We start from the raw sequence: 24,009 nt of genomic DNA, 5'->3' as shown, positions 1-24,009 counted from the left end.
GTTTTTAAGAATAAACTGGACATCCACCTGTCTGAAACGGTATAGAGTCTCCTGCTTGAGCAGGGGGCTGGACTAGAAGATCTCCACGGTCCCCTTCCAGCTCTATTGTGATTGATTGAAGCATGTAATTCTCTTGACAAAGATAGATCCACAGAGTTATATCCTAGTTCTCCCATACGAGACATTCTGCAAGAATTCTGGTTTTTTCCCTTAAACGATTTTTGTCAGCAAGACATGAAAGAAGTGATGAGCAGTTTGTCAATTTTAACAAAGTGCTTGGAGTATTCCCCCCCCCCTAAAATGACCGTGTTTCCAGAGAAGTTTTATGTAAAATGATAATCTGTTTATAAATATCAAATTCTGCTACATCCTCACAGGTGTATGCGTTTCACACACGAACACCTGATAAAATGAAGACGTTGTTTCTTCCGCCTACTTTTCACTGGATTATTAGTTTGGCATTGTGCATGTGGCTTAACTGACAAGGGAATTCAACTTAATCCATCCCTAATAGGACAGTAATAGCCAGCTGCCAGGCTCACTTTTCTGAGGACTGATCTGAGGGGGGAAAAGAATCCACTCTTTTGCCTGATAGCCTTGGGTCTCGCAGCCGAAAAGCAAGAGGAGCCGGAGACATTGTGTGTCTTGGAAGTGCTTTTATTCAGCAAATGACTCCTACCACTAGGGCTGAGGCAATCTAACCTTCAAAACAGGGACTCCCAAAAAAAATGCTATTCCTACATAATTAGGAATTAGTTTAGAACAACAGCGAAACAAGAGCAAGAGAAACTTCGAGTGTGAATATTTTAATGCCCTCTTTCTATGTGTTCTCCTAAGTGATTTCGTGCACATGGTTGAAAGAATTTGGTTAAGACATTCCACCCCTCCTTTTTCTGAGGGATTGGTATGCCCCAGGGACAGATGTCTTCAGATCTTTTAACATTTGGGATGTCGCTAATGCCCAAGTTAAATGAAATACCTAGTGGGGGGTGGAGGGAAATTTAGCAAAAGCACCAAGAACATGGAAGCTGCTGCTGCTCCTGCAGCAGCACAACTTTCATGCCTTCCAGGAAGCTAATGGAGAAGCTCAAAGAGAGCCACTTCCTCCTTAAAAGGTAAGTGAAAACAAAGTAGAACTCTTTCTGGGTGTAAAATGTGATCCTTCCACTAATAGTTCAAAACTTCTGCATGGAGGAAACATATTTTCCCTTGAAGTTAAGAGCAAAGAATTCTTCTCAATTGGCTGATTCCTGGAAGTAATTTATAACTGTATTGTTTTCCCCCTCTGAAATCTTATAATCACCACCAAGAATTAAAAGGATAGAATTTGGGAAAGCTGATTTTATAGCAGTTCTGTTACTGCAAAAGCAAGTTAATGCCATTTCCAGAGGTTTTAGACCTGAATATCATTAGCTGGAGATCCCCACCTATGCACCCATACACACACACAGAAGCCAAATTCTCTGAATTAAAGCATGCAAGTACAGTATTGGTGGGCATTACCAACTCTCTCTCTCTTTTTTTTTAAGAAACTGCCTTTCTTTTTTGATCAGCTGCTGTGCCTTAGGCAGTTACTGAAGAGAAATGCTTCTGAATGCATGAACAGGACATGGACCAGTGATTGCTTTCTTGAGTTCTTTGTTAAGAATGCGTAAGGAAGAAATGTATTTGGACAGAAGAACCATACCGGTAGAAGCTTCACATCTTTTTTTATTAGCTGTAGGTTTCTCTTTTCCGGATGAACTACATCTCTGAGGTCCAGATTTTTAGCTGATTATCGTGAAAACTTTAGCATCTAGCAACAAATGCAGGGTTCCTAGTTACAGGAACCATTTACAAACTGGAATCTAGCCCTGAGTGTCACAGACCGGTTGGTGCACAGCGTAGGAGTGTGTGGATTAAGTGATGGTATAAAGTGTTACTTTCTCATAACAGAATCACTTGAAAAGTGTTAATAAATATAGCAGGAGATAAAGGATTTCTAGGTTGATTTGAATTATCGAACTTATGGATCCACATATTGTGAAAAATGTTTTTATTAAGCCACCATTATATTCACCTATTGATTGATTGAATTGCACACAGTGTTATATCTGATTGTAGTATGTGGATAGTCAATGAGAAAAGGACAGTGCCTTTTTCACTTTTTCACAAAACTCATACATTTTAATGTCGGATTAGAGTTGTAGCATTTGGTTTCTGATTTCTGATACTCTCCAGTATTCATTAGTGCCACAGAGGAATGGGTTGCTTCAAGATAACTTAATATTTTGTAGCAATTTATTATAAGATGATCCCTTAGTGACCTAGGATATTAGCTTATTGTCAGCCTTTCTATGTCAACAGTACTTAACACTGCAATGATGATATATCACATTTTTATGTCTCCTCAATGAATCAAATGGTTATGTCCCATTTAGTGGAAGTACTTGCCAATAGTACTGGTAGTTAATAATTCAAATATGTTTAAAATGGATCAAGTCTTTTGTACCTTCCACTACAAATCTCATGTGTGCAAAAAGGGCTCTTTTGTCTTTGATTATTTTGCAAGAATTAGAGTTTGACCTCCTTGTGAATTCTTGCTTATCTGTTACACAGTGAAATTATTATTTTTGTTTGAGGCAACTATAAGTAACACATGTAGGATTCCTAGAGTGTTGATGTCATAATGACATGGATTGCATTTATAGTGAGCTAAACTCCATTGATCTTGGATGGAGAAATTGATGCTGAGGATTAATGACTAGCCTAGGCAAAAAAGAATTCTATGACAGAAATAGAATTTAAGCCAGTTTGGTGTCTACAACCCTAGCCCATTTATTCACCATCTTTTTTATATCCCATCCTGGCTTTGCCACCTAATTTCAGGCATGTGAAAGCTTTTGCCTGTGTAAGTAAGCGCTATTACTTTAAGGGAGAGCTTTGTGGTAACCTGTCATAACCCTGGTATAACATTCCACTCCTTTATAGAATTGAATTCTAAATTCATCTGTTCATACTCCCAGCATTGCTGGAAGATCCTGGCCTAGATATTTCAGTTTCCCACGGCCAGAGAACAGTAGCTCATCAAAAACCCTGCAAATGTGACTTGGATGATGGGTGAAATGCTTCAGGTTCCATGCCAGAATGAAGGAGGACAGAAACACAGCTGTGACATGCTTTATCATTCTGGAGCAAAGGAATTGGCCTCTCCTCTTGGTCATGAAGGGATGATGGATGGCCTGCATGTAGGGGGCACTAAAAGGGCACTTGTCCTTCACTGTTCTTTATTCTTGAAGGGCACATCTGGCAGCTAATTGAGAGAATGAGATGAATCCCTTCAGTGTTATGAAGTTAGCTCCTGTATGGCTGCCTAAGTTGACAGAGCCTGAGAGCAGTGAGATAGGGCATAGCTTTTTAGGAATAAAGCCAAATGGAATGATTGGACCATTTATATTGAAATTCTTTCTTGCACTTTAGCTGGGGAAGCTCACCGGAACACAGAGCGTAACACAGGTTATTTTGTACCCTGCTTCCTTTGGCAAGGGAGCAGTTGAAAGAGGAGGAATAGTTGGCTTAAGAATCAGTCTGATTCTCAGGGATGAGCATATAAAACTCAAAAGAAAAGGCTGCTGTTTGTAGATCAACAGATTCTTTATTTTACAGCAGCTCCATGCTGCATTCAAACAGGAATAATTCACAGGCATCTTCCAATTCCAACTCTCATTGGTCTTTGCAGTGCCTCATGCAACAAAGAGCCAGAAGATCAGTGTATTATATCATACATTATTTCTACAGAACATATACTCTTAAGTGTGACAGTGATACTTTTTTATGAATGGACAAATATACGGTTTTCAGAGAACAGTTTTTGCAGTGGTGGAAGGAATTTTAGGAAAAGCCATTAGAGCTCTATTTTATTATGTGCTAGCAGTTACCAGGTGCTAGTGTCAATTAGGAGAATATCAAGAGTGAACGATGAATCTCAGATACAGGTAGCTGATAAGCGCAGAATACCCTGATAAGTAACATTTCTGCATTAAATGAAACTAATACTTCCAAATTCTACACAGAAACATTAATTTTTCATTTAACTTATGTTGTCTTAAGACAGCAATGGTGGAAAAGTTCAGAAGCGCTGGGGCAAAAAAAAAGGGGTGTGTGTGTGTTATTATTTCCCTCTCCTTCCATGCAAAATGAAAGGCGCTCTTTGTTAAAGAAGGAAAGTCCCGTGAAGATCTCAGTGTGGAATGAAACAGTCTTCCCTCTCTTAGAAAATGCCTGGAGATCCAACTTAGGAACCCCTATAGTAGGCTCAATATACTTCCAGGGCACCAGGATATGGAAGATTGATGTAAGCTATTTTCAAAAGTCCTTGACGTCATTTCATTCCAGCTGGCCCAATCCTAGGCATTGTTCTTTAATACTCCTTAAGGTACCTGGGAAGTGGCAATTATAGAGGTGGATATTCTTATCAGTAGGTATTGGGCAAATATTTACTTCTGGGGCTTTGCTTTCCTGGTAGGGCCACTTAGTCTTTAGCAGCTCATTATTAGCAGATGTTTTTGTTATCATTTTATCCTGAAATAGCTTGCCTGCTTTGCCCTCTATTACAGGCAAATTTAAGTTGGGTGGACTTCAACTCCGAGAATCCTGTCCAAGTATGTACAGTAGACCAATTTGGCAACAACAAAAAATGCTTCTTGTTTTTCCACACCCTACTGATATTGTACTGGCCTTGAGAATCAAAGAGAAAGAAACAGATTAAGGTCTCTTATTCTATGTTTACTATTCTGTTACAAAAGCAGTTTCCTGTGATGCTCTTAAATCTAAACTCATATGAGTTAACTTTGTTCCTTCTAAACAGTTTATTGGACTGACAGTGTTTATAAAATAGCCCAATGTGCAGCTGCAAGCAATTATTTAAACAACCTGTATATGTGCCGGATTCATTACACAGGGCTTTTCTGCATAGCAGCCTCAAGCTGCTTCACTCTTATGTTGGAAATGAAGACAATTTAAGAAATCCCTTTCTGGATATCTGACCCTTTCTCTACTTTTGCCTTGGAGATGGTATGTTTTTTTTTTAATCCCATTTATATCCCGCCCTTCTCCGAAGACTCAGGGCGGCTTACAATCTAAAACACAAATCAATGTGCTTAGCAATATTGTTATACTACAATTACCATGGTGGATTCCTGTGCTACTGTAATCCTTTCACTTTTGCTGAGAAAGCAAGCACTAATTATTTTCCGTGGATGGATTTTTGAGGACATGTGTTTGAAACATCTTTTGTATGAGGATCCTTTCCCCAGCTCATATTTGACATGATCCAATCTAGTGCCCTCAGACCAGACCAACCTCCATATTTTACCATTATTTCTATTATTGGGGCTAGAAGGGAAAATGGAGAATTCTAGTTACCTGCCTTTAAAAAAAAAGGCCCAGGTGTTTCACTTTAGTGGACGGTGTAGTGGAGGAAAGAAAGCATCATACTGACCATTCTTCCTGTCATTTGATCTGGAAGGAAAACTGGCAGTACTTTTGTCAATATTGCATTTAATTTTTATCAGTTTTGCAATGGTTTCATTTCCCCCCTCCCATCAGCATACTTGTAAAACAACGACAAGACACAGATCAGCCTTGTGACATTCCACCATTATATATGTATTTTTTTAAAAACCTTTCCACAGGCCCACAGAAGTTCTCCTGACAAGATTATGTCAGAAGGTGACAGGCTCTGGACAAAATGGCCATGGGGGAAGTGATTGGTGACTGGGGGGGGGGGCCCTACCTGCCACATCACAAGGTACCCAGCTGGAGGACAGGTGGAGTGCTAACAAGGAAATGAGATCTGACAGGTGAACCAGACAGCACTGCTTGTGCTGGCATGGTAAAATGCTACTTTTGATGTGTAGCAAGAAAAGAGGCATGGTGGGGAATGTGCCTTCTTGGTGGGCTGGGTGTGGGTAGAAGACAGTATCATGCATTCCTTGAGAAACCGCAGCTTGTGTTTCCACTGGGGAAGTCTGGATATGCATATCAGTCCACAATCCATTGCCACAAGATTCTCCCTTCAGGGTACTTTAAAGTGTACAAACATGCACACAGCCAGACAGTGAAAATACCATGTTTGGTTAAAAGCAGTTGAGTGTAAAAGTCTCCCCACCACCCCTTGTGTATTTTAACACTTCATATCTCTGGTTATGACAATTTCACATATTATAAGAGAGAGAAACATGGTTTGGAGACTTGAGCGTAACAACTCCATTGCCAGGTGGGAAAATACCACAGAGGACTAAAGGTAAGCTTTTCAAAAACATTCTGAAGAGAGAACTAAATGATTATCATTAAAAGAGCCTGGGTTCCTAAAAATTTGGAAGAAAGGAAAAGTGATGTGTTGTGATGTTCAGACCCTTAATTTGGGATGGAATATTTGGTGTATAATGATTTTGAAAAGTGGAAAGAATGGCATAAAAAGAGAATGACAGACAGGTGCTAATTTGGCTTACTACCATGTTAGGCTTTGGTTAGAATTATACTATGAATTCACCCGAAACATTGTTTTCCCACCCAAAACAATGCCAAAGTTTTGCATCACCTTTGTCTCTGTCTCTCCCCCCCTCTCCTCCCCCCCTTCTCCCTCTGTATCAATTCAGTGGCACTTTTACCAAAGCTACTGTGATCTTTGCAGCAGGGATTAAATGAGTCCCCAATTCTGATTAGGTCAACACTTAAACATATTTGTCACATTATTGGGGTACCAGTTTTATCTTTATCTCTATCTTCATGCTATCTAAAATAGGTGAATTCTGCCTGGTTTTGTTGCTCTGATCAAAAGATGTTATCCATAACATGGGGCTGCCCTTGAAGACCACTCGGAGGCTTCAACTGGTGCAGAATGCGGCCGCGCGAGTTGTAATGGGGGTTTCCCGATACTCCCATGTAACACCTCTACTCCGCGAGCTGCATTGGCTTCCGGTTGCCCTCTGGGTGAAATTCAAGGTGCTGGTTATTACCTATAAAGCCCTACATGGCCTGGGTCTGGGGTATTTGAGGGAACACCTGCTGCCGGCTTCAAACGCCCTTCGCCCAGTGCGCTCCCACAGGGAGGGTCTGCTCAGGGTTCCGCCGGTAAGAGATTGCCGGCGGGTGATACCCAGGGATAGGGCCTTCTCAGTGGGAGCGCCTGCCCTCTGGAACCAGCTGCCGGTGGAGCTGAGGACTGCCCCCGACCTCCGATCATTCCGCCGGGGCCTGAAAACCTGGCTCTTTGAGCTCTTGGGCCCAGGCTGAGGAGAAAATTATTTTAATTGGGGTTTTTAATAGTACAGGGTTGATTTAATATTTTTTAACTTGGTTTTTTAACTTTTGTATGTTTGATTTTTAACTCCCTGTAAACCGCCCTGAGTCCTCAGGGAAAGGGCGGTATATAAATGCAATAAAATAAATAAATAAATAAATAAATAAATAAATAAATAAATAAATAAATAAATAAATAAATAAATAAATAGAGATCTTTTTTCTCCTATCTCTTTACTACTTGACCCAGAAAACCTTAACATCTTTGCCAGAAAAAAAAAAGATTCATTAGTTGTCACTCACTATTTCTAAAGAGAAAGGCAACAGGTAATTAGTTGTTGGCTGTTTCTTTGAAAGGATATTTAGTTTTTGACCTACATTTTCAAAGTTAGGTGTGGCTATCCATTTGGAAATCTTCAATGGAAAAATAAAACTCTTTAGATGTTGTGTCAGATTGTGACATTAAAGAGAAACTAATATAAGAAGCTAATAGTTAATAATTTGCTGGCCTTCAATCCTTCAACATAAGGGTGTATCTAGGGTGAAATCAGAGGAAATGACACTCAAATGTGAGTGTCAAATTGATACAAAGTTCTAAAAGACCACAGGTGACATTATAGAAAATATTTATTGCTTACATGATATGGACAATAAGCTCAATTGCCTTAGCTTAAGTTTCTGGGTCTTTTGCTACTTAGGTGGATTAGTAAATGGCTTAATATTTCTTTTGAACTCAGGTTAAATATTTGAATAATCTTTTTGGCTGGCATCTAATGCTAAACACAGAGTTTCTAAACTAGTTTCTGTAATCAAAGTGGATCTGTTTCAAATACTTAATGTAATATTCTGCCTTCATACTTAAGCAAGTACTAAGAATTTAAGGAACAGGGTACAGGGACCCTCAGGTAGATACGGCAATGCATATTTAATGGGCTTTGGCATCCTTCAGTAATGTTGGATGAAAAACAGAATTCAGAACTACTCTTGGTAGACAGAAACATCAAGACAAAGCTTGTTTGCATGAAATAGAATGGGAGGATTGCTTTGGAAATGAAGAAAATAGGATGTTGTATCACATTATATTAGATTTTTGTTCCTGGTTTTCAGTAGCAGTATTTTAGATAATAATGTTCCAAACTAGGTGGGGTTTTGAATTATGGTTGGAAGAAAATAGGAAATTTGTAGAGATGGTATAATAATACTATTGGAGACTTATGCTGTATTTACCGGTATAGAGTTTGCATTTTAAACTGTAGAAATTTTGGACAATTTTCGAAAACAAACCCATGGAAAAATTCATTGTGCTACGTATGTTTGGATCTTTCCTTTTCCTGGAAAGAGTGCAGTTAGCATGTTGTATCACCAAAACTGCACAGCTACACTTAGCTACATTTTCAGTTTGATCCAGAAACAGAAATCCTTCCAAGCAAAACCCCTCATTCAGAAGATAATACAGATAGTCCCTTGTTTAGCGACTGCCTCATCAAATGACTACTCACAGTTCCAATGGTGATGTAAAAGTAATTTTGTCTGGCAGAATCCAGGAAGAGAGCCGTCTCTGCCATTGTCCCCAACCTTTGAAACACCTTACCCTAAAGGTGAGGTGGGCCCCCATTCTTCTGGCCTTCAGAAAGAGTGTCAAAACCTGGCTCTGCCAATCAAAAAGTTTTAGGCAACTCTGGGGATGGATGGTGTTGTCAGGGTGTTCTCTCCATTTTTCTTTTAGCTTTTTAACTTTGAATACTGTAACCCTATATTTTAATTCTGTTTTTAACTTCATTTTTATTTATGCTTTTATAATTTGTGACATGTTCTTATTGTAAACTGCCCAAGTCCCTTCAGTGAGCTGGGCAGTATAGAAAGGTGATGAAGAAAACAAAATAAAAACTTTATAACCAATCCCTGCCTTTACTACCACAGGTCTGTAAAGCAAAGGAAAGCTGAAGATCGTAAGCACAGTTGTGGTTTGACTTAGCAACCACTTCATTTCATGACCAAGTTGCTAGTCCAAATTGTGATCGCTAAACAAGGACTACTATACAGTCCCATTCAGGAGACGCAGAATACTGAATAATAAGCCATTCCACCAAGAAACGGTACTTCTGTCTTCCTTGGGTTAAATCTGTTTGTTGCTTTCTCCACATTTCTCATGGGGTAGGTCAGGAGTAGGCAGGAATTCTGGGAGTTGAAGTCCACGAGTCATAAAACAGCCAAGGTTGCCTATCCCTAGGTCACAGGTCTGCAACCCGCGGCTCCGGAGCCACATGTGGCTCTTTCAGCTGTCTCCTGCGGCTCCCAGTCCTCTGCCATGTGCAGTTCAAAAAAAAAAGTGGGACTAAAAAAGTTCAACCAATCAATTCAAATATGCAGGGTAAGTGCATATCTCGCCTTGGCTCCACTCTTCAGTCAAACCCTGTTCTGCACATGCACGCATGTACGCGCATGTGCACACACTTTTTGCAGCTCCCAGTTTTTCCTTTTGTGAGGGAACCGGTTCTGAGTGGCTCTTTCACCGTTTCAGGTTGCTGACCCCTGCCCTAGGTTCTTTGTGTCTATGATGTACAGACTTCTCAGATATCAGTTCAGTGCTGTTATCCTGAGAAAGCCAGCTTCCTCAATTATATGGCTGCTCCTACAGCTGTAAAATAGTTTGCTGATAAGCTTGATCAATGGTCAAATTCTATGGAGGTCAAAGTTGAAGGAAAAATTGCAACAGATATGCTTTGGTACTTTATCTTGATCTATGGTAAATAGCCCCTCCCCCCCAGGGCTTGTTTCTTTGAATAAACATCACATTTAAATTTTCTTTGGCTACATGAAACACAGAATGAAACCAGAGGAGTAAAGTTCCCAGGCTTAAGATTTGCACTGCTGTGCATGTGTGGAGCTGTACTTGCTTGATATACAAATTATTTGATCAAAGTAGACCAATCAGGACAGGAGCCTTTATGACTGGTACTCATGCTTAAATTTATATAATGTGTTCATTTTGCAATCCTCATTTTATTTATCCCTTGGACAACATCATTAGACAGCCTTTTTTACCCTGTGGAACAAGGCTGAGAGTCACAATTTGCCCAATAACACCTAAAGGGTCCATTCTGACCTTTAGGTGCAGATTCTAGATTTTCCTGGAAATCCTATTAGAGCTCAGTTATAGGCAACAGAAAGGGACGCGGTGGCTCAGTGGGTTAGGACGCTGAGCTTGTCGATCAGAAGGTCGGCAGTTTGGCGGGTCGAATCCCGAGTGCCGCGTAACAGAGTGTGCGCCTGTTACTCGTCCCAGCTTCTGCCAACCTAGCAGTTCGAAAGCACGTAAAAATGCAAGTAGAAAAATTGGGACCACTACGGTGGGAAGGTAACAGTGTTCCATGCGCCTTTGGCGTCTGTTCATGCCGGCCACATGACCACGGAGACATCCTCGGACAAGTGCTGGCTCTTCGGCTTTGAAACGGAGATGAGCACCGGCCCCTAGAGTCGGAAACGACTAGCACGCATGTGCGGGGGAACCTTTACCTTTATAGGCAACAGACTCCGGTGAGCTGGGACTCACTTTATGAGTAAGAATAATTGAAGAGTAAAAAACGAATAGACAAATCAGGTAAGCCAGAAATGAAACCAGAAATCAAATTGGGATTGAAGCACAAGCCAAGAAGTGGGGCTAATGAGCAAGTCAAATGTTAAAACTGAAGAATAACAAAAAAAAGTTTTTTTTAAAGGATAAAATAGCAAACACATGCTGCTGTAATTGTTTCAAGTATTTATTATTTGACTTGATTTATGTCTCTCCTTTATTAATTTATAAGTAACTCAAGGTGGCAAATATACATCACAATCCTCCTTCCCTCTATTTTCCCCCCCAATAACAACCCTGTGAAGTTGGTTGGGCTGAGAAGGACTGTCTGGATCAAAGTCACCCGGCTGGCTTTCATGCCTAAGGCAGGACTAGAACACATGGTCTCCTGACTAGCACTTTAACCACTACACCAAGTTGGCTCTTTATTTGTATTGTTAATATTTTTGTTTGTGCTGTTTCCAGTGGTAATAGAAGAAAAACAGTAAAAAGAACCATAAAGGACCCCTCTTCTCCCCCCCCCCCCAAGATTTTCTAAGTTTCTACAATGACTACTTACTGGACCAGGTAAAACTGTATCAGTATAGTACATCTGTATTTTAGTAGTAGTATTTTAACCCATAGTATTTTAACCCATGATCTGTAGTTAAAAATTTGCGGGACTACTTATCTACATATGGGTTTATACACAAGGGCCTATTGGAAATGTGGGCATTTTTAAAAAGTATCACTGTATACAGGCAATCCTTGATTTGTGACTACAACTGTGCCTGAAATTTTGGATATTAATTGGGGTGGCTTTTAAGTGGGTCGCCATGTGATCCTATGTGACCTTTTGGTCAATTTTACAATTGTTATTAAGTGAACCTTATAGTCATGAAGTGAATCCAGTATATCCAATGGGCGTCTTTTGTGGTTTTCTGTGGAAAATGGCAAAAGGCATCACAAATTGTGGTCACATGACAGTGGGACAATGGGCAACTGGTTATAAATGCAAGCCAGTTGCCCAGTGCTTGAAATGCGGTCATGTGAAGGGGCGGTGTGATGCTTTATGATAGTTGAAAGTGCTTTAGAGGCTGTAAAGCACACTTTCTGAGGCCATCATAACTTTGAACAGTCATTAAGCAGCCGGTCATTAAGTGAGGACTATCTGTACACTCATAATTAAGCCCATCTACGAATAAGCGAAACCTGATTTTTTAAAATTCATTTTGGTACCTAGAATTCCTGGCTTATCTGCGAGTATATACAGTACACACACACATACACATATATGATTGACTGGAAATGTAATCATATATATTTACTTTTAATTAAAGGGAAACAAGTGTTGGATTTGTTTATTCCTAACAGCTACTTTCTAGAATGTAGTCAAATGCTCTGTGTGGCCCTCAGCCTGGATGAAGCTACTGTATTGTTTAATGATCATGCATGGAGACAGTTTTTCTATCCTGTGACACAAGTGCTGATAGTGGCAGACTCAAGGGATGCCAAATGGATGGATTTATCTTTCTGTGATAGGATTTGTCCCTCTTTCGTCCCCAGCTTCCTGCCTTCTAGGTGAATTGAGCATTCTGTAGGTTTTATCTTCAGAAAGTTGAAGCAAAGGCAGTATTGCTTTGAGTCATCACAATCTGCAAGGCCAGAGAGCTTAGATAAGAGTAGCCACCCACACGAAAACTAGTTCATCGTGTATGTTTATTGCAGTGCCTGGATTAAAGGTGATTATAGGCCTGACTTTAGCCCCACACCTTTATCTCTGTAATGGCAAATATTTTGAATGCACAAAACGGCTAACCTGCTTTTGAATTAATGTTTTCCTTTCATTCCCAACTGGACCTGTATACATTAGGTTTCTATATCATCCCTCATCAGTAAACATTTTAAGTGCTGCTTTTCTTCCACTGTGGTATATAGAGAAGTGATCATTGAAAGAGGACAAGGCTCCCACCTCTGTTAGTTCTCTCTTTGAGAAAAACTGTGATTTAAACATTAATAACAGATACACTTTGCACTTTAATATCATAGTTTTAAAAATACTTGAATTGCACATTTTTGTTTACAAACCACCCTGGATAAACTTCTGATTTCATGAGTGGCTTATAAAAGTTAAAACACTACAATACTTAATTAATAAAGCGCTCCTTCAATTCATTTGCCAACTGCTACTTTTGTAGGAAAAGCAGCTTTAAAATGCAAAGCTCCTTGATTCTTCCGTTATTTAGTGCTCTTTAAGTTTTAAGTTTCTTTTTAGAGAAACTCATCTGGAACTCTTGTGTGGCTAAAAATCATTTGTGAGCAAGAGGTTAAACACTCCTCCAGCTCTGTTTTTCTACTACAGTACAGCAGACCACCTCTTTTTATTTTTTCCCCCTTTTTATCAATTAGTTGTCTCATTGTATTATGTTTCTGAGCATAACATGTATTCTATTGAAAACAGCATTAGGAAAAACAACCTTCACGTTGATTGGATTACAGAACTATAGGAATAGTCTGGTAGTATTTCCATGCTAATGAAGTCTTTTGCTGATCATCAGAGAAAGTGCTCAAAGCGTGTTTCTCTGGCAAGCAGGTTACAAAGGCAGAAAATATATTTTCATGCGTGTGGACTTAGAACTGACTGCAGTAGGTTATTGCAGCTTTCCCTGCTTATCCAGGAGTAGGGGATTCCTTACTAACTTTTGCAAGAGATGTTTAATATAGTCCCTCCCTTCTGGTGTTATGTGTCAGCTTGTCCTTTTGTGCCTGGAAGGATTTGGCTCCACTGATTCTCTTGTGCTGAAAAGGTATTGCTCACCTGCCCTGCTTCTCTGACTCAAGTCAAAACAAGTAACACAGTTTCTTTGGCACAACCAGAGTGAGGCAGTGCTGGGAAGAGAGAAGGAAAGAATTGGAAATGTGAACAAAAACTGCACGCAGTTGCAGTGACTTGGATATTAGGAACAAACCTCCCCGATTTTCCTGTCAGTAACCAGTACCTGGAAGCAAAGCCCCCTTAAGGTAAGGCTGCTTTTTCATTCCAAAAGGGTGGCAGGAAGGCTGGTAACTGAAAGCTCATATTAGCACATGTTAGAAAAGAGCATTTTTATTTTGTTCAACATATGACTTTCCAGTTTGTTTAAAAATCTTCAAATGATAAGTGGAAATCTATTGAAACCTGTTCATTGCAACGATGAGTCAATATTTGGGTTTTAAATTTAAAAGAACAGGAACTTTGATTAAATCAGTTCTACTAGTCTTCTGCATATGGGTATTTTCATATATTATTGAGATTCTAGATAGAAATTAGCAACAATTATAGAAAAGTCTACATACAGATTGCTCTGTAAGCCTTACAAGTCTTTTTGCTCTGGTCGGTGACAGCTTCAACAGTTGCATCGTTATATTTAATTGTGTAAATTACTTGTAATTTTTTACACAGATTACTTTTTCTTGGCAAACATGTAACATGTAACGTGGACTCTAGACCCAGGAAGGTATTCTGTAGTTCCTTCCATTCATTTTTGTGTCTGGAGGACAGGGCAAAAAGAGAAGGCTATGAGATGGACAAACATCTCAATGGAGCCAAGACAGAAAAAGGAAAATTCAAAATTGCTTTTTATATTTAATGCCAATATCTTGGATTTTTGGATCGGAGGGAACATTCTAGGGTCACAAGCAGAATTGCTTGGATGTAGCAAGATGAACAAGAATCTGCCTTTATATAGCCAGCAACAGTGATTAAGAAAAGTATTGGGAATTAAGTCTGCATTGCTGAGTGGCAAATAAAGGTCAGGGAAATCTGATGGTCTTATCAATAGGACATAGCAATAGCACAGGTAGAGAAATTGATAAGTCTGAACTGTTTCATCATGCAGCTTCTGACTAGTTAGCTTTCCTCATCATAGACTTGGGCTGTGTAATCAAAGTTTTATAATAATTCATGACGCTAATTAACTAAATAATTGGCACCAGCATATGGCTAACTCAGCAACCTCCATATTTTTTTAAGCTAATTTGTGACTTCTGTCAGTGAAGACATCACGTTTCCCTGTTCCTTGGTCATGTTTTAGTGATGCTTTCTGATTTCTCAATACTGGCTTACTAGCTGTGGCTGCATCCAGTTCCCAGGTTGTGACAGACTGGTTCCTAAGTCTGTCTTTAAATCAAATTTGTAGGTAGGTCAGAATGGTTATTTAGCATTAATCAAATGTTTGTCTTAGTGTGTGTGTGTGTGTGTGTGTGTATGTATATATATATATATATATATATATATATATATATATATATATATATATATATATATATATATATATATATATATATAATAGTTTTCATAAGTATATATTATAAGTTATAGTTTCACTTGCTCCATTATTTTCACTTTATCCTTTAAAATTGTTCTAACTGTTGGCCTACCGTAGCCTAATACTTTTCTAAAGATTGATGCTGTTTCATATCCTTCTGATTACTTTATTATTTTCACTTTATTTTCAATCATGATTAGTTTTCCTTTTCTTTGATGCATCACCAGTGCTTGCATTGGATCTACACCTTGGAGGCATGATTACCAGGGTAAATAAGAGAAAAATGTATGCCAAATATGAAGTTGCATAGTCAGTGCAGTGTTAACAATAGTGTGATCTGACTTAAACTGGCAAAAATCCTTCCTCCTGCCGATAAACCATTGAAGCTATATAGTGTTTTCATGTGAGCATCATAAAGTGTGTATTGTTATTATAAAACATTGTATTTAACTCAAAATGTTTAATATGGTAGGCTTTATGACAATCTCTTTGAAAATACAAGTTGTCCATAAGTCAGACATTCTTATGCTAGGGATTGCCAATATCATGTTAGTGCCATATCATGCAGTGAGATCTGATGGTCATCCTGCATTATAGAACAGGGCAAGTTGGAAATAGGGTTTTATTTTAATTGTAGGACTTGTAGGATGGGTGCTCTGCCTTCAAAGGAAGAAAGGGGAATCAGCAAGACATCATTAAGATAATAGGAGGGTTTCATCCAGCTACTGGAAGGGACCTTGTTGCTGTCAAAAGTATCACCATCCATTTGACTCCCATAGCAAAATATAGGGTCACATGATCCTAGTTCAGGGGTAGGCAACCTCGGCTCTTTTATGACTCGTGGACTTCAACTCCCAGAATTCCTGAGCCAGCCATGCTGGCTTAGGAATTCTGGAAGTTGAAGTTCACGAGTCATAAAAGAGCCGAGGTTGCCTACCCCTGTCCTAGTTCAAAAGGAGTGCAAACTATGTTTGTTAGGGCAGGAGGTCCCACAGGTAATTTCAGAAAGAATTGTGCATTGCCTTGGTTATATCAAAGTTAAGGAACTTTATATTTTGCCAGCTAAATACACTTTTTCATCCTACACACGCATCCTATTAATGCTATTACTCTGTGTTAAATATAGAATAACACAGGAAAGACATTTGTTGGGAGAACATTGAAGGAGCTTCCAGGGTGTCCACCCTTTGTTTCATGAAGCAGAAACAGATGATCAAGCTTCACAGGGTGTGAGAGAGCTGTGAGGCTGCTGGGGGAAACCTGGGATAATAATTGCAAGATTTTAATCTCTTAATCGTTCAATTAGTCAATTAAAGTAGGACAGTTAATTAAAAAAAAAATAATTCAACCCCAACGGGCAGCCCTGTTTTTACTTTGGTGGTTAGCTGGCAAAAGAAAGAGCTCACTCAGCGTACTCTTTTAGAACTGCTTGGAGGGGGTGTTCGAATATCCACTGACTTTGGTGGGGCAAGAGTGGGTGCTGTGCTGACTCACAGTCTGGGATCTGGTGCCCAGAGGACACTTCCAGATGATTATTTAATCACTGTGCAATAAATATGCAGTTGCTAATCTGGTGGGGGTCGGGAAGAGATGAGGAAGAGGCAGGCACGTTTTTTTTTTGAAACAGAACTTTTCAGAAATACTGTTTTCTGGGCATAGTAGGAGGTAGGCCATGTGTTTGAACTTGTATTTAGGGATTTTTTTTTCCACCTAGTATTTCTATTTCTCTGTTGGCTAGTTTAGTGATGTTCTCAATGTTAATTGGATAACAGCGTTCCACATTATAATCATAGGCTGTATGTATTTTATTTTCTAAAAAAAATTACTTGTATAAAAAATTTTTACTTAGAATTTCTCTCTACTTGTCCAGTCTAGAAATCCTGCACTGTTAATTTTCTGTTAAATTTTCCACCACAAATTATTTTGCTTAGTTTTAGGTTATACATTTTTTTTTACTTCAGCCCTGAAGGGCATGGATGGTGAACAAGCTGCCTCCTTGAAACTCTTCTCCAAACTCTTTTCCTCAAAAGACTGTGCTTAAATTTTGGAGGAAAATAATTTTAATACAACCCATTAGCTCGCTTTCTTAGGGGAGCTAATTCTTCTCCTTAGTAGTTGAACAGAACACTTCTATAACCCTTCTGATAACTGATCAGAATGGCTGTTCAAATGAGGTTGGTGCTATCAGCCTGGAATTTACGTATTATTTATATGGCTGCCCAACTCACATACAGTGATTTGGGGTGGGTTATAGAATTAAAAATTCAAAATCTAAGTTTTAGTTTGATACTGATTTGTTTGCCTGTTTGTTTACGTATTTTCTGCAGTGTTCAGCCTGAAAAGCCCTGAGTGTATGTGTGAACCAGCCAGTCAGAGAACTGTATGACTTGATTTTGCTTTGTCAGTCTTGAGGGCTAGAAATACAAAGTGGTGATAGTTTTACTGCAGTCTGGTTTCCATCTATGTACAGGAAATTTGGCTCCATGTCTTGGTTATTAATTAGGTATTTCTGGGCAGTCAAAGCCCATGAAAGTGCAGAAATACAATGCAGGGATTTAAAGGCTGATTCAGACAACCACTAATTGTTAACTGGCTGAAATTTTGACATGTACTAAACCAGTTGGGTGCATGTATATATATGGGTGGGAGGGAATGCCTCATGGGATTATCTGCATAATTCTGATATTCATATCCATATTCTGTTTGCCTAAGAATAAGTGAAGGGGGTAACTCCTATACTATTTATGGTTGCATATAAAAACTGCCATTAGAACTCTAATAGCCTTCCCCTATTTTTTAGAAAGAATTTCAAAGGGGTATCAGTTTGAAGTAAATAGAAAAATAGCATGAAAGGAGGTATTTGTTTCTTCCCATCATTTCTCTACTCCAGATCAGCCTTCCTAAACAGCCCCTTATAAAGGCTGTCCCCTATAAATAGAAGGTGGAAATCTTGGAGGAGACCCACTTCACAAAATTGGGGACAGAGAAAACTGCTTCCCACTATTTTGTTTTCAACATCTATGCCTGAACTAGCTTTTTTTAATTCAGAGTGCATTGGAATTGGGCAGCTAATAAATTCAAACGAACAGAATAAAATCATCACCGTTTTTTAAACCTCTAATAGATGCATTGATATGTATGGGGCTGGATTCATACAATATCCATAACTATTTACTGGATTAGCCCATTTGTAAATTTGTGCAATACCTTGAGGTACTAAAATTGCTGTGTGAATGTAGCCACAAGGACTTTCACTACTTTGATTGTGCTATGCTACTCCTGCTGTTGTGGTTGCAGAGTTGGCAATGTTTTGATATCTAGCTATGAAACATATTCTTTTAATTTATCCTAAACTCAATGAGCACTGAATCCTAGCTCTTTATGGAAGTTTGAAAATATAGTTAAGGCTAATGGATGGATTATAACTCACTATGCTCAGAAGTTAAATAAAAACTGGGCTCTCTGCCCAGGGAAACTATTAATTCTTTGTAGAAAACCTTTATCTTGTTCTGACTGGGTACCTGTAGCAAATTTCCTTTTGACTAAGAAACAGACAGGGTGATTTGAAGTAATCCAGAAATCATGTATTTGTTTCCTGCAGAAGACCTTTTTTTTTACCATCACATAGGTAAGCTGGGAGGGGGTTGCTCTTTGTTTACAGCCATGTAGAAAACACAGTTAAAAATGAAAGATGAAATATCTCAGAATTCCAACAAGATGTGTTAAATTGATTCAAGTACTTATCATACAGCACATATTCCCCATCTCTTCTTTAATCATGAGAGATGATTGTACAATGAGATCAGCAGGGAATAGATTGCATGAGGTACAGAAGGAGAACTAAAAATAGAGTAAAGGTGAGGAATACTTAGGTAAGAGTGGGGCATTGAAAGGCAGAAGGGCAAGGAAGGGTGGTGGTGGAAATGTACGTACATAACCTTCATAGCATCTCTGCTTAGTTTTGTAATCGGAATAACTTCCCTAAGGACTTTGTGAAACCCTAGTTGTTCAATGTTTTAAGTCAGGTAGATCTCTTTGTTTTGTGTATATTGTCTGTATATATGTTTTAACACAGACCTTATCAAGAGAAATAATCAAGTATGGGTACAACTTTTGTAAATAAATGGCAAACAGTGTTTGCTTTGGAATATAGGCACACAGAGAGAAAAGAAGTAGAAAATTTTAATTAATTTTTAATTTTATTAAATTTATATACCGCCCTTTCCCGAAGGACTCAGGGCGGTTTACAGGGTATTTAAAATCAAACAGTACAAAATACAAAAGTTAAAAAAACAATTTAAAAAAGATTAAATTATCCCTTAACTAAAAACCTCAGTTAAAAATTCTCAGCCTGGGCCGGAGAGCTCAAAGAGCCAGGTCTTCAGGTCCCGACAGAATGAACGAAGGTCATTCCGTCAGGACCTGAAGATTATATTTATTTGTCTGATTAAATATTTAGAAGATTAGAGTGGGCTGGTTGACCTTTTTTGTCCAGGATGGATGCTATGCCCATTTAGTAGAAGTCATCTTCTGTTATTAGGTTATTTTCATTGATCTACTGTACAAAAGTTGCATCTATATCTGAATATGGAGGCAGGTTTTGTTCGTCTACTTTGTGGGTTCAAGTTCAGTTGCTTGAAGGTGCAAAAATACAGCGTTCTCAACACGGCTCAACCAGAATGTAAAATTCATCATACAAAAGCAGCATTTGAGGGTTGGTTTTGATTAGCAGGCCCAGCTAAACATTAAAGTTTTCAATTAATTAATTTAGCAAGGTTTAGCTTTTTCTTTTTTTTCTTTCCTGCCACATAGGGCAAAGTGTATATCTTTTATATCTATTGCCAAGCAGCAGGTTTAGAGAAGGGGAGTGGCAAGTGGTATATAGAAATCATTCTTCCTCCTCCGGTGTGGTGGAGGGGCTTAGCTCTGCCTTGCACTGTTTTGAAAAAGGCCTTTTTAAAACTGCACTTTGAATGGAATGATTTATATTATTATGCTTAGGCATGTATGGATTCTACTTGTGTTTTTATTTAAAATTATCGAAAGCTTGTAGCTGTGTGGCGTAAATATATCTTAGAACTAAAAAGCACACATGCATCCATTTCTTAGCTTCATAATCAAATTGAAAAATATGCCTTCATCTTGTTTAATATCTTTACCCCTAAAAAGCTAAAATTGGCTCTAGATTCAGTCTTTTCTAAAATGCTTCTTAGCTTGGTTACACTTCAAAATGTGTGTGGTATGTGCCTTGAAGGGACAGAATGATACGGCTTGTTCATCCCATCTCAGAAAATATACTGAGATTATTCTTCTCCTTCTCTTGATCTTGCAATTTATTCTACCTCTTAATATCTGACCACATTTTGTCTTTCATTCAAGTTTGCCTTTCATCTACTATATTTGGTAGAATGCCTCTTTTGCTTTTAAAAAAAGTCCTGGTTTGGTTTTTGGCATCTCCAGAAAGGCTAAAAATCTGGAAAGTCATTGCTAGCACATTAAAATCTCTCTTCAACTTGGACTCCCTCCAAAACTGTAGATCTCAATGTCCAAAATTCCTAGATATCATACTTATTACTGAGAAATTTACAGATACAAATTTAGAGGGTTTTCAGACTGGGGGAGAGAAGTTTGCATAATTAATAATATCCTCCAACTGGGATAAAGGTCTGATCTATTCTAAGGCATTTCTTACATATCTCATTCTTGCAATGTGTGCTTTATTATGAAATGTTCTGGGGGGAAAAACAGACCCTTTTACTAAATAAAGTTTAGTAAAAGTTTAGTCCAGCCTAGACGAGTTCAAATCACCAGGACCAGATGGATTACACCCCAAGGTTCTCAAGGAACTGGCAGACGTGATCTCAGAACCACTGAACTATATTTTTCAAAGATCCTGGAGCACTGGGGAACTACCAGAGGACTGGAAGAGAGCTGATGTAGTTCCCATCTTCAAAAAAGGGAAAAAAATAGATCCAGGAAACTACAGACCTATCAGCCTGACCTCAATACCTGGGAAGATTCTGGAAAAGATAATCAAACAACAAATCAGCGAACACCTTGATGCAAACAAAGTCATCACTAAAAGTCAACATGGGTTTGTCAAAAACAGATCATGCCAGACAAATCTTATTACATTCTTTGACCAAGTGACAAAACTAGTGGACCAGAGGAATGCTGTAGATATAATTTACTTGGACTTCAGTAAGGCATTTGATAAAGTAGATCACAACCTACTACTTGATAAGATAGAAAAATGTGGATTAGACAGCATTACCACCAGAAGGATTCGTAGCTGGCTGACAGGCCGTACTCAGCGTGTGGTCCTCAATGGAACCGCATCTACATGGAAGGAAGTGTGTAGTGGGCTGCCCCAGGGCTCTGTTCTGGGCCCAGTGCTCTTCAATATCTTCATTAATGATTTGGATGAGGGGATAGATGGGGAACTCATCAAATTTGCAGACGACACCAAGCTGGCAGGAATAGCCAATACTCCAGAAGATAGGCTTAAGATACAGAAGGATCTGGACAGACTCGAACACTGGGCACTATCTAACAAAATGAAATTCAATGGTGAAAAAAGTAAGGTTCTACATTTAGGCAGGAAAAATCAAATGCATAGGTATAGTATAGGTGGTACCTTGCTCAATAGTAGTAACTGTGAGAGGGATCTCGGAGTCTTAGTAGACAATTACTTCAATATGAGCCAGCAGTGTGCTGCAGCTGCCAAAAAACCCAACACAGTGCTAGGCTGCATTAACAGAGGAATAGAATCAAGATCAAGTGAAGTACTAATACCACTTTACAATGCTTTGGTAAGGCCACACCTGGAATACTGCATCCAGTTTTGGTCACCACGATGTAAAAAAGATGTCGAGACTCTAGAAAGGGTACAGAGAAGAGCAACCAAGATGATTAGGGGGCTGGAGGCTAAAACATATAGGGAACGGTTGCTGGAATTGGGTATGTGTAGTTTAATGAAAAGAAGGGTGAGGGGTGACATGATAGCAGTGTTCCAATATCTCAGGGGCTACCACAAAGAAGAGGGAGTCAAGCTATTCTCCAAAGCACCTGAAAGCAGGACAAGAAGCAACGGATGGAAACTAGTCAAGGAGAGAAGCAACCTAGAACTAAGGAGAAACTTCCTGACAGTTAGAACAATTAACCAGTGGAACAACCTGCCTCCAGAAGTGGTGAATGCTCCAACACTGGAGGTTTTTAAGAAGAGACTGGATAGCCATTTGCCTGAAATGGTATAAGGTTTCCTGCCTGAGCAGGGGGTTGGACTAGATGACCTCCAAGGTCCCTTCCAACTTTATTATATTATTATTATTATTATTATTATTATTATTATTATTATTACTATTATTATTATTATTATTATTATTATTATTATTATTATTATTATTATTGTAGTAGTAGTAGTAGTAGTAGTAGTAGTAGTAGTAGTAGTCTCCAGCCTGAAATGCTGGAACTGCAAGTACCAAAATTGCTATGCTGCCTGCCAGTTTGAGGAAGGCTTCTGCGCACAGTTTTCTATATGAGAGAGCACTGAACTTTCCATAAATCTTAAACTTGTATATTTTCTCACTGGGACAAGGGTCCAAGACTACAATGGCTTTTGCCATGGACTTGCTAATTTGTTAGATAGCTATCAGGTGAAAAGACAGATAGGCAAACTGGAGTTGTGCAGCATACAGCAGCAGATAGGGCAAAATTGAACTACCACTAATAGATGGATTGCAAGCTGGTAATTTGGAAACAACTGAGAAAATTTTTCTTGTGACAAGTTATCAGATGCAGGAAGCCAGTACTCTTGAAAGTACCCTTAACTGAACCATTGAGCTGATTCTTTTATTTACTGACCGTAAGAGCAGAAGCATGATCAGCTTGTAGTACTTTAGTTTAAGAGTAATTTAACTTTTACTCGTATCAAGGATGTTAATGTCTGATCCAAAACAGAAAGCCTGATATACATTATAATTGTGGGAATTATATTGTTCTGGGGAAGGTGTACTATGGCTGCGTGGTTGCCTATTTCAGTTTGTGAATGGGATTGTTTGTTATGGCAGGCAGTGGAACAGGCTGCTGCCCACACAGCCTCCTATGCCTGTTTGGAGTGAGCAATAATCTGTACAGGTCTAAGCAACATCACCTTAGGTCATACAGCTCAGTAACAGCTGTGAACCTTGTCCTTCCACCTCCTGTTATTTTATTTTTTTTCCTCAGGAGACTGGCAGTCCTGTGATAAGCTCCAGACAGAAACTCAAGAGTGACTTTCAGATTGACTCATCCAGTAGGGGTGGGGAAGTGCTGTGCAAACAAGTGTAGTTGCAAAGAGGAAGGCTCGGAGTCACCCTGGCTGCTGGGAAAGCAATAAAAAATGATCCCTACCATATAATACCCTAGTTTTGAATGGCCCATCTGGGCATCTGCACTGAAGTTTCATGGTCACTTCTTCCAATGCTGGAGTTTGTTTGCTTAGCACTTCCTGCCAACCTTATGGCGTAGCTTCTATAGATTTACTTTTTGCTGGGGGTGGGGGGAGCAGCAGTGAAATGATTGGGCATATGGCATCATCACAAAATTAGACAGAACATGTAAGGGAGATAAGAATCCTCTCTCTCCAGCAAGTTTCTTTCTCTCTTTTCCCTCCCTCCCTCCCTCCATCTCTTTGTCTCTTTTTCTCTCCCACTCTCACTGTCTTATTCCCCATGATTTTCTCCAGATTGGAAATGTGTTTTCTGGTTTGGTTTAGCTATTAACAGTGAGTGGAACCTAAAGGCCAGGAGACTTGGGTTATATATCAGAATGTCCTGATTTGATTCTCACTCTGTTCTGAACTAACTTAGAGGTATCTATGTTAGCCTT

The 24,009-nt window shown here is 39.0% G+C and overlaps 1 protein-coding gene across 4 annotated transcripts in view; it reads left to right on the top strand.

Annotated features, from left to right (window-relative positions):
- The first annotated feature begins 930 nt into the window (after positions 1-930).
- The window catches only part of INAVA (innate immunity activator), a 45,393-nt gene continuing 22,314 nt past the window's right edge, over positions 931-24,009 (top strand). Inside the window, exons 1-2 of one of the 4 annotated variants that reach the window (XM_081322184.1) lie at positions 944-1,115; positions 1,530-1,689. The gene's annotated coding sequence lies outside the window, so the exon portion shown is untranslated. Of the gene's footprint in view, positions 1,116-1,529; positions 1,690-11,334; positions 11,423-13,645; positions 13,856-24,009 lie in introns of those variants that run through there. The other 3 variants (XM_081322185.1, XM_081322186.1, XM_081322183.1) reach the window with 3 other exon arrangements.

The sequence above is a fragment of the Vipera berus genome (genome assembly GCF_964194415.1).
Source record: "Vipera berus genome assembly, chromosome: 3".
NCBI classification, from domain to species: Eukaryota; Metazoa; Chordata; class Lepidosauria; order Squamata; family Viperidae; genus Vipera; species Vipera berus.
This window is presented reverse-complemented; position numbering and strand designations above follow the sequence as displayed.